This window comes from Lactuca sativa, chromosome 2 (genome assembly GCF_002870075.4).
Source record: "Lactuca sativa cultivar Salinas chromosome 2, Lsat_Salinas_v11, whole genome shotgun sequence".
NCBI lineage: Eukaryota > Viridiplantae > Streptophyta > Magnoliopsida > Asterales > Asteraceae > Lactuca > Lactuca sativa.
The window spans coordinates 18,184,158-18,195,460 of record NC_056624.2 but is presented as its reverse complement, the minus strand read 5'-3'; the positions used below and the strand labels follow the sequence as shown (position 1 = coordinate 18,195,460).

The 11,303-nt window shown below is 38.7% G+C and overlaps 1 pseudogene; it reads right to left on the bottom strand.

Moving 5' to 3' along the window:
• Positions 1-10,684: 10,684 nt before the first annotated feature.
• On the bottom strand, positions 10,685-10,803 carry LOC111907451 (5S ribosomal RNA; annotated as a pseudogene).
• Positions 10,804-11,303: the final 500 nt, after the last annotated feature.

Here is an 11,303-nt window from a genome sequence, read left to right as displayed (position 1 = left end):
TTCGTTGTGTAGGGTATAACATCTGATGCATTTTCTGAGTCGTAACTAGCTCCAGGTGATGCGAACAATGGTGAAGGTGGATCGTTTACATTGTCTTGGTTGATAGGGTTTTCAACCTGGCCTCCAATTGTTTGCTGATGGGCTTCTCTTTCGTATCCATTATTCATAAATGTTTCAAACCAAGATTCTTTTGATGTGGGCTCATGACCTTGGATACCGGCCCAAACCCATTTTCTTTTCTCTTCAAAGATTACATCACGTGATACCACTACTTTGTTTTCTTTAGGGTTGAAGAAACGATAAGCCTTTGTTCCAGGCTCACTTCCTAAATATACCATCGTCGTGCTACGATCACTGATTTTCGTGGTTAGATTCTTGGGTTTCTTTACGTGTCCGACACACCCAAACACTTTTAGGTGCTCAAGCATTGGCTTCTTGTTCTTCCACCCTTCGTATGGAGTCATTCCTTTCACCCCCTTCGTTGGAACTCGATTGATTATGTCGACAGCATGTCACAACATATCTGGTACACACATCGTCTGTAACATCCCCCTCTGGCACGTATCACAATATTGTCCGCTTTGGGCCACTCGGCACGAGGACTTCCCAGGGGGTCACCCATCCTGGTACTACTCCCGCCCGAGCACGCTTAACTGCAGAGTTCTTATGGGATCTGCTGCCCTCACGGCTTTAAAACGCGTTGTGACAAGGAAGGTATCCACACCCCTTATAAGGAGATGTTTCGTTCTCCTTCCAAGCCGATGTAGGATCAGGTGCAACCCACCTTCACCACCCATTATAGGGTTCGACGTCCCTGTCGAACACATCGACTTGGAACCCTATAATGGGGGGTGAAGGTGGGTTGCACCTGATCCTACATCGGCTTGGAAGGAGAACGAAACATCTCCTTATAAGGGGTGTGGATACCTTCCTTGTCACAACGCGTTTTAAAGCCGTGAGGGCAGCAGATACCATAAGAACTCTGCAGTTAAGCGTGCTCGGGCGGGAGTAGTACCAGGATGGGTGACCCCCTGGGAAGTCCTCGTGCCGAGTGGCCCAAAGCGGACAATATTGTGATACGTGCTAGAGGGGGATGTTACATCGTCTTCAACAGAGATCTAGTGGCTTTGAGGATGGTATGATTGCGACGTTCTGCCACCCCCATTCTGTTGAGGGCAAGACGGGGCACTTAATTGCCGTTTGATTCCTTCCTGTTTACAAAAATCAACAAATTGTTGGGAGGTGAACCTCCCCCCCTCGATCAGTCCGCAACCGCTTTAGCTTCAAGTGACCTTCACTCTCAACCTGTGCTTTGAGCCCTTTGAAGGTTTTAAGTGCTTCATCCTTCCTTTTAATCCTATAAACCCACATATACCTACTATAGTCATCGATAATCAACATAAAGTATCGATTACCTGCCATTGTGGGTGGATCGATTGGACCACATAATCAGCATGGTCCAATTCAAGGGGTTTAGTTGCACGCCATTCTGTATCTTTCGGGAAGGGTTGACGAGCTTGTTTAGCAACCAGACACCCTTCACAAACTTGTGTTGGATGCGTTATATTTGGTACTCGTCGTACCAAGTTGTTTCTTACCATTGACTCGATGATTTGAAAGTTTATATGCCCCAACCTCGCATGCAAAAGCCAAGCTCCGTCATCAAGACTTGATGCGAGACATACTGGTTGAGTTGTGCGAAGCGCTATCTTGTACAGGCGGTTCTTTGACCTTTGCACCTTCATCATTAACCGACCACCTTCATCATTTATTCTCATGTATTCATGCACCATCTCAATTTTATATCCAATTTCAGTCATCTGTCCCAGACTCAATATGTTGCTGAGTAGTGCTGGGATAAAGTACACCTCTGTGATTAGTTGTTGTTCGCCATTTTTGTATTCCAGCAAAATAGAGCCCCTCCCCGCAATTTGAACTCTGGAGCCGTCACCAAAACGTACCTACCTAGTTATATTTTCATCAAGTTCAGCAAAGAATTGTCACACCCCTGTCATAAGGTTGCTTGCCCCATTATCTAGATACCATATATCTTCACCCTTCTCATTCTTTGCCTCGTTTTGTTTTGGAAACACCTTCTCTTCATTTAGCAAGACCATGGTGGGATCTTCCTCTCCACACACAGTTAGAAGCAGTGTCGGTTCTTCTTCTTCTACTCGAGTCAGATTGGCTTCATCACCATTCTTCTTTGGTTCCTTGCACTCAGATGCACAATGGCCATGCTCCTCACAGTTGAAGCATTTTATATGCTTCTTGTCCCTGCTCTTTTGGTAGTTGATCCCTGAATTTCGTTGCCAACTGGAACCTCCACGGCCTCCCCTACCTTGGGTACTTCCTCTACCACGTGAGCCACTCCGACCACCTCTGTCATGATGTTGTGAACCACGACCTCTTCCATTCGATGAACTTCCTCATGGAGTTTTCTGAACATTCTTAACATCTACTTTAGTAAGTAGTAGAGTGCTCTGTTCATTAGTTGACCCGCTCCGAAGTCGTAAGCGGTCTTCGTATGCTTTCAGTCTACCGATTGCCTCATCAAATGGCATTGTGTCAATATCTGCATATTGTTTAATCGAGACCACCAGTTGGAGGTAATTATCTGGAACTGAGTCAAGCAACTTTCTCACCAACACACCATCTTCAAGAGTTGCCCCGAGACTATTGTATTTTGCAATCATACCACTTAATTTTCCTGCAAAATCATCAATGGACTCTCCGTCCTTCATCCGTAATGCCTCGAAATCACTTTTGAGTGTATGTAATCTTGCTTTCTGTACCCTACCTGCTCCCAGGTACCTTAACTTCAAAGATTCCCAAACCTCTTTTGCTGTCCTTTTCAACGCCACTTGCAGCAGAATGTCTTCCAGTATTGCTTGAAAAGGAAAAGCCCGAGCCGACTTGTTCTTTTTCTCATCCACAACTTCTCCGTTTACTGGTTCAATGGATTCCCATATTCCCTGGGCATCCATTATAGCTTCTATTTTGATCGCCCACGTGGTGTAGTTTGTGGGAGTCAACATCGGACATTGAAATCGTAGTCGACCATTGTCTCTTGTAACGGTTTCACTTGAAGACGACATTGTTTCGTACCGAATGTATTTGGGCATAAACTGAACCTGGTTAGCTCTAATACCAAGTGTTGGAAATCAAGCTTCCATGTGTTGGAAATCAAGCTTCCACAGGACCTGATCACACTCAAGCAACTGAAACGAGAAGGAAGAAAGAACACTCCTTTGAAGCAATTTTCTCTAGTTTATTACTTTTAATCAAAACTGAATACACAGGAATAAAATGCAAGATACTACTACTATTTAAAGGCTAAAAACAATCTTTATTTTACTCAAAAACAACATCCACTTTCTCCTAAATAGCTGGTAACCAAATGCCCATTTTCTCCAAAAACTCGGTCAAAAGCAGGACCTAGTGAGAGTTGACTTCCAACAGGAACTGTTCTTGATTTGACTACTTTCCTGTGTAATTGATTCAAGCTTTGAAATCCTTGTTGAGTCTCTCCAATTTTCTGAATCGTGTGCATCTTTCTTTGAAATATATGCTTATAAAAATATGTGATTGGATGTATTTATTTCAAGCGGAACTTGTTGATCCAATCCATTTTATTTCATTGCATAAAATTCAATTTAATATATATTTATTATTTTAGAAACCCAAAACATCGATACATTGTTTTTAGCCCAATCATATGATCCATTACTGTTCAAAGTTCATCCGATCTAATTTAAGCTTAATTCACATGATTTTTAGTTTTCAGCTCAAAATTCAATCTATCTTGACCCAAAATTCTTTAACCTGTTACTGTTCATTTGATCTCAGTTGGACGTCCAAATCGACGTCGGTTTCTTCTTTCGTTCATGCATGACAAAACTTATTATCCTCATATTATATTCGGATGTATTCTAGATGTTGCTCAGGGCCAGCTGGTAGATTTTAAGTGCCCTGTGCTAAGAAGAAAAATAGGGCCCTAAATAGAATTTTTTAATATATAAGGAAAACAAACTTAAGATGGCGAATTGTAACTTAAAAGTAAATAAATTTATTAAAAAGGATCATATGAAATTTTATAAAAAGTTTAAGGACTAATTATATAACTTCTAAAAACTGATTTGTTAAACATATTGCAAGGAAGGGTTGTTTATGAAATATATAGCAAAAAGAAATGGGCAAATATGTAACTCTAATTTAAAAAATGAAAATGCAGTGAAGAAGATTTGAACCCGCGTTGCGTTTACAAAGGGAGGCGTCTTTGCCAATTGGGGTACACAAATTGTAAGCAATATTTTGAATAAATTCATATACATTTAGTTATTAAATATATAATCTAATTAAAACTCGGGCCCTAATTTTTTCGGGGTCATGTGCGGCTCCCCCCCCCCCCCCCCCCCCCCCCCCCCCCCTTAAAACCCGGCCTGATGTTGCTTTATCAATTTCACTTTAACAAAGCCTCCAAATCACATTCTTCATCATCAACGCATTATTACTTACTCAAAGTTTATGTTCAATTCAACATTTGATTATTCTGGTTTTTCCATAAAATTGATTCACAACATTTTAGTTATCCATTTACACATCATTTAATCATCGAATTGAAGTCCGTGAACTTGTCGTCGCATTTGTCTCTTGGATTGATAATCGGTTTTACAATTGGTTTAATCATTTCTTCCTCATCATGAGCAAATCATATCAATTAAAGATTATTCTGGAGATTATTGATGCTCAATTGTTGCTGGTGGAAAAAATTTGATGAACTCAATCAAGAACAGTGAAGAACGTGAGATGAATTTCATTAAAATTGCTCTTTGATCGTAAATGATTTCATGGAGATGATATTTGGTGTTTATGGATATTACCTTGAAAGTCGAAACAATCGATGTTTGGTTGTCGTTTATAGAAGTGACTCAGTTAAGTAATGTTTTCAGTTAAGTAGTGAAGATATGAAAAGTCAAAATTGATGTTCCTAAGTACTTCGGTGTGAACTGGAGACGAATATCATTTGCACAACCAAGAATTGAAGTGGTTTAATGCTGAAAACAAGTTGTTTGACGAAGTGAAAGATGGTTCTGTGAAGTCGAAGTGCTTCGTGATTCCAGTGGTTACAAATGAAAAGTCAAGGATTTGGACTCAATATTGGTGTTCTAGTATGTGAATTGGAGTTTTGAAATCAAAATGAAGTTGGGTTGATTATCAATTGTAGGGCGAAGTGAAATGAAAGATCGAAGTGGGTTGACCAATCAAAGAACCGAAATGGTTATGTGAAGTCAAGATAAATGTCAAATCCATGGAGTCTAAATTGACCAGTGGCGGCCCGGGGGTGGTGCCGGCAGTGCAGTTGCACCGGGCCTCTGACTTTAGGGCCTCCGATTTTTGGGATAATTTATAGTTATAGTATTGATATTTTTCTGATATCTAATTTTTTTTTTATCAATAAATAAAATATAGTCCGGTAACATTTGGTTCCAATTTTAGATGCATTTTAATTATGAAAAAAAAAATCAACAAAAATCAAAATCTAATCATAAATTTAAAATTTATCAACAATTTAAGGAAAATATCTATATCCAAAAAAAATTTAAATCTGTTTTCTTTATAAATTTTAGACAAACGTTTTTATTTTTTATAAACTCACCAAAAAGTAAGAAAAAATCTCAGATGAATTTTCTTCTAAAAATGCTACAAGATCGATGTTTAGAAAATAATAATGTTTTTTTTCCTGAAAGTTGTTTATAACAGTTTTACAGTTTTATTTGATTACCAATTAGTGTACACATTATTTTGTGGTAGTAAATTTATGAGATGTTTTTTAGCAATTTTATGTTTTAAATTAGTGGTAACAAATGTAGTTAATAATATTTACAAGAATTTTTTTATGAGGCCTCATTTTAGTTTTTACACAAGGTCTCTGAAATATCAAGGTCGTGCTTGAAATTGACATATAAAGTTAAACCTGTAACTTTCGATTGTTTTCAGGTGTGGAAGACTGAACGGTCGAAGGGTTGTATATTGAAGGTCCATGTCTTCAATATTGCATGTTGTTGTGTTCATTTACCAGGGAAGAAGATACACAAGTTACACATTTGGTCCATAGTATTTCACCAAGTTTGCATTTTCCACCCAAAAAAAGAAACCTTTGCTAATTTTCCATAGAATTTCTTGGGATTTCAAAGTTGATATTTTTTCAAAGTGTTGTGCAACAATATGAATAAAATTTTTCATTTTCAATTCCACGTCGATCCAAAAAATCAGCCGGCATAGGACCCCGCTAGGAGACAACAAATTGTTGTTGTCCACGCTGTCACTACCCTTGCCGCTCCAACATCATTGAGACAATATGACGGGATCCTACCCAAATGCAACAACTGCAACTTTCACCACACAGGCACCTGTCGGGAAATGCACTGCAACAATTGCAATAAAAGGGGGCATACAACCTGTGTCTGTAAAGCATCAACCCAACAAATCACCCAGGCCGCCAATGTCAGAGTAAGTCGAGCCTGCTACGCCTGTGGGGAGACCGGGCATTTTAAAAGTGTCACACCCGAAAACCGAGAACGGCGGAAACATTCTGGGGCGGAGGACGTCATGTAATGTATCACAACAATGTAAGGTAGTAAACAAGCAACAACATCATTCATTGAATTAATAGTATAATTTTAATTACAAGTGTGTTCTTTCATAGTATAAGACAACATAATGAATAATCAAAATAAAAGAGGAGTCTTGACTGCTCTGTCTTTACAAAACCTGGTCGTTGTACCTGTCTATTTGTGACTTGAGAATACAAGTTTTTTTGAAAGCGAGTATCAACAATAAAGTTGGTGAATTCATAAGTATTAATGTGTCTTTGATTTATAAAACTGTGAACTAAAGACTTGTAAACATTTGGATAAAAGTTTGTATAAGTATGAAAATGTTTGTAAGTAATTGTAAACATTTGAAACCCTAGAAAAATCTCATATTTCCTACTAGTATAAAAAGTAGTCTTCTACCAAGACCTAACTATTTTGAAAGTAGCCTTCTACCAAGACCAGACTGTTTTGAAAGTAGCCTTCTACCAAAACCAGATTGTACGACTATTATTATCATTATCTAATCTACCTCATCGATTATGTGAATATGGCACATGGTAAAGGTATTAATAACATATTAACTGGATTTTTATCCTTTTGTAATTGTTGTATGTAACGTGTAAGTACTGTAGAATTTGTAATAAGTGACTACTTTTGTACTAATTTGCCTTAATTGAGGGTTAAGGCATAATGTGATGGCTAGATCCCATACTAAACGCTCCCTGTCAAAAGATTTTAGGAACCAAACGCGACCCCTGCATGATTGCAAGTTATGAACATCCACATTATTATGATCATTTATACCCAATATAACTATCACAATGCATTAGTGATCCATTGGTATAGTTAGATCCTAAAGTTGTTCCATGCTATAGCACCTTGTTATGTCTGTTCTGTTATCATGTATTGTAATCGTATTTATGTAAGCGTATTCATGTAAGCATATCTATGTAAACGTATTCATGTAATATGTAATGTATTAGTATAGACTCATGAATCAACTGACTCTTGTGTGATTCCTTGTACTTGGAATAGTGACTAGTGTCTCCTAACTATACCTATTATAGTTACTAGTGACGTACGAGTATAACCGGAAGTATGCCTTTGCTACCCAAACGCACTGAATTGACTAACGGAACCTTTATGTCTATATATGTATATATGATATATAACTAATATTTAGACGACATTCGGACGAGCAACCCATGCCCTAAAGCCACATCCCAACGAGGAAAAGGAAATAAAGTGAGCTAGCCGTCCTAAGACCTTTAAACATTACTTATATAATTGCACATATATGGGCATGCATTTATCAATATAAAAGTATAAAAGAAGTTTTGTAAAACCATTAAAAAGTTTAATACTAAGAAACGATGACGTGATGTCAGTTTATAAAACAATTTGAGAGTATTTTGTTTGATAAGAGAGTTTAAGTATAAGGAAAACCTTTGTTTGAAAACACATTTGTAATAGAGTTTGAAAGGATACATACAGTATGTAAAGCAGTTTGATAAAAGAGTTTTAACATGTAAAACGTTTATGAAAGTCATTTGAAGAAATCAGTTTGGTAAGACAGTTAACCTATCGTAAATCCATTTGCATGCTAGTTATTAATCACATGTGATTGATATAATAACTAGCATGATTCAAAAGGTTAATTAAGGGGTATGCACTCACCTGCAGTGAGTGAAGTGGATGGAAATGTCGGGTATGGTGCTAGGTATCAAGTGAGAACTTGAACACACATGCGAATCCTGTGTAACATGTAGTGGTACATAATTGTATCCAATTAGTTATTTAATCACTAATTTAGTAAGTAAAGAAACTCTAACGCATGAGAAAACTTTGCTTCAAGTGCTAGGAGCGCTACGGGTTGCATCTAAGGAGTGTATGGTCTCACTATGGATTTTACACCTCAAATGGTCACCCTATATGTGTTTATGGTTGAGGGACCATTTCCCCCATGAGTTTACAGCCGTAAACTCATGGGGATGGTGTATTTGAGTGTTTCAAGGTCTCATGCCTCACAAAGAAGTGTCTTAGGGATGAATCAAAGGCATAGGAAGTGGTTAGGGCTCGAAATGGCACACTTTTCGGAGTTTACGGTCCTTGGACCACCTTTGAGAGTTTATAGCCGTAAACCCATGAGTTTACGACCGTAAACTCATGGTTACTCCAACCATTTCGTGCTTTGGTGTTTCTAGTTCATGCATGCAAGGTTCTAGCCTCTTGTCCAAGCATTAGAAGGTGTTAGGGCATCAAAACACCCTTTGGGGGTGTTTATAGTTTTGGGAGATCCCCAAACCGTAAACTCATGTTCTCGGGGGGTTTTGGTGTTTAGTCCATGGATTATCAAGTATACTAAGCAAACAATTAGCTAGGAGGAGTGTACTTACTTATATGAAGCTTATAAGAGTGTTTAGGACCCAAGAACACTAGTGTGTGTTCTTGGTGTTTTGAAGAATGCTTGAAGATCTATGTAAAAATAAAAAACTCATGGATGAAATGATATATAAACACTAGGTTAAGTGTTGTATGAACGAATTTAGGAAATAAAACTTATATTTTTGGCGGATTTGGAAGAATGAACTTATGATACTTGAGAGAAAAACATGGTGTTGTTGAGTGGGAAGTGGAAGAATGAGGTCAAGAAGTGTAAACTCATGCTATATGCATGAGTCTTGGGAAAAAGGGCATTTACAGCCCAAACACCTCTTGTTTGGCCGTAAACACCTAGCTAAGGTGTTGGATTGATTTGCTCGTTACCCTCACTAATAACGACACTTCCTTTTATTTAATCGTTTGACGAAAAGTAATATAAAATAAATTAAAACACAAAACAGACTTAAATCTGACCAAAAATTTACTGAAATGTTTTTGACAAATATTTGAAGTGTTTGACTGTACATGATAGAAAATTTCGGGTTGTCACATCATCCCCCTGTTAGAGGGAATTTCGTCCCGAAATTAGAATTTAGGTAAGGAAGTAGGTTTGAATAATCGAGTCAAGAGGTGGGGATACTTCCTAATCGATTGATTCTCACGCTCCCATGTGAATTTAGGTCCCCGATTGGCATTCCAGCGAACCTTCACTAATGGGATGCGGCGTTGCTTCGTCCGCTTGACCTCTCGGTCGATGGTCAGTACGGTTCTTCCACGAAGGCGACGCTCTCGTTGATCTCGATCTCGTCAAGTGGGATTACGAGAGTCCTGACCGAAAGGTACGTTTTCAAGTTCGAGACGTGAAGGGTAAAATGTACGTTACTGATTTTGCGGTGTAGGTTGGGTTTGTGAGTTACAGGGCCGATTCTGGTAAGAATCTCGGAGGTCCTAACTATCTTGGATTTAGCTTTCCACGCTTTCCGAAGCGTATCAAGCCTTCCTAGAGTGATATTTCCCAAAAGATTATGGTCTCTCACTTGGAATTTCTAAAGGTTTCTTTCTCTTGCTTCTCTTCCGAGTCAAGGGTCGCTCCCATCTGGGTCAAAGTCGTAAGAGGTTCCGTAATTCACGAGGAGTTCAGAATGAACTTTTGACAGTAGGTCAGCGAGACCTAGAACTTGGTGAATTCTCGTAGGTGTCTTTGGTGCTAACAAATTCTCAACGATTTTGATTTTTGGAAGGGTCCTCAAGAATTCCCACATTACTGGTAATGTATCTTAGGAATTCGACTCTTAAAATCTAAAACTCGTCTTTAGAGAAATTTTCGCAACGCTTCCCTGATTGTAGTGTTTCCATGGTTTGTTGTAGATGATCTTTATGATTTCCTTCTTACTACGAGAGTAGATAAGTAATTCACTTACAAGTACAATGACGAATTGATCTAAGTAAGAATGACGTACCCTATTCATTAAGTTTATGAATACTACGGGCATATTGGTCCTATCCGAGGGGTATCACTACGGACTCGTAGTGTCGGTATTGAGTTTGGAAGACTGTCCTCAGAACACCCTTCACTAATACTCATAACTGGTGATATTTGGATTTCAGGTCCATTTCTGAAAGGTACATAATTCCTTGCGGTTGGTCAACCAATTCATCTATGCGAGGCAGAAGGTAATGATTTATAATGGAATTCCTATCGGGGTCTGCACCACGAGGACTTCCCCAGGAGTTACCCATCCTAGTACTTCTCTCGCCCAAGAACGCTTAATTGCGAAGTTCTGATGGGATCCGATGCATTAGTGTTGGTATGATCGCAACCACTGAAGTGTATCTTCTTGAAGAATATGACCGGAGTTCTCCAGGGTGAGAAGCTTGGTCTTTTCATTCCATTGTTGAGTAGTTCGTTAAGTTGTCCAGATGGTTCTTTTTTCTCCGTGGGTGTTATACTATAGGGTGATTTGGTTATAGGAGTCGCATTGGGTTATAAGTTTGTTCGCATGACGATGCGATTACTCGTAGTCTTGGACACTCTCCGTCCTGAAGTTCATATTAGAAGTTATACATGGTTCATCAATCACAGTCTCGTATATACGAGTCGTATATAATTCAGATTGAAAAGGTAGTCGAATAAATGATTCTTCTTTAAGCTCACATCCCAACGAGGAAAAGAAGTTAAAGTGGAATCATCAATTCTAAACCTGTAGAACCTTCATTATATACCACCCCTATGTATACATTCTTTAGTGACAGATCGACCGTATGGGTCTTTGGATTGAATTTGACGTACTGTACGAGTGGTACTTCGGGGAGGTTTGCTGA